Genomic DNA, 672 nt, shown 5'->3' with positions numbered 1-672 from the left:
AGTTTCAGTACGTGCCTCAAGGTTATCAACCTCAAGGTCAGTACCCAAACCAAGGTTTCCAACCACCTTCAGGTCAATTGTTTGTTCAGGGAGCTGGAAATGTACCTTTGAATTATCAGCCCTATGCTTAAACAGTTATGGTCTTCAATATGCTCAACCTTCTATGGGTCCATACCCCGGAATGAACATGGTGTGGGATCCATCTCAATCTCAACAGATTTTGCAACCTAATGTGCAGTTGTCATCTCAATCTGGACAACCTTTGGTTTCTAGTTTCAACCCTGTCCAACCTACTATTCAAACTTCTGCACCTGGTGTAGTCATCAGTCTGGGCCTAGTTCGCCTCGAACTCCACCTTAAACGACTGCTGAAACTACTACAGCTTCTGTGCAATCTACCCCACCTACTTCTGGAGTATCGACAGCTTCGGTTTCTACTGTTCTGCATCAACTCCTCAAGCATCTTTACCTCAGTCTGGCCAAATTCAGACTTCGGTTCAGATGCCTGTAGGACAACCTGGTCCAAGTGCGGTTGTCACAAGTCAACCACAATTCACTTATCAACCGTACCAGGGAAAATACCAATTCGGTCCTACTGTGTAAAAACCAGTATACCAGTATCAACCGTACCCTGGATTTACCTTATCAGCAACCTCAACAACCCCAGTACTGT

The sequence above is a fragment of the Pinus tabuliformis genome, chromosome 4_2 (genome assembly GCF_031772625.1).
Source record: "Pinus tabuliformis cultivar Carrire ecotype Pingquan chromosome 4_2, CPIR1, whole genome shotgun sequence".
In the NCBI taxonomy this organism is placed as follows: Eukaryota; Viridiplantae; Streptophyta; class Pinopsida; order Pinales; family Pinaceae; genus Pinus; species Pinus tabuliformis.
The sequence above is the reverse complement of the archived record's forward strand: the minus strand, read 5'-3'. Positions refer to the sequence as shown.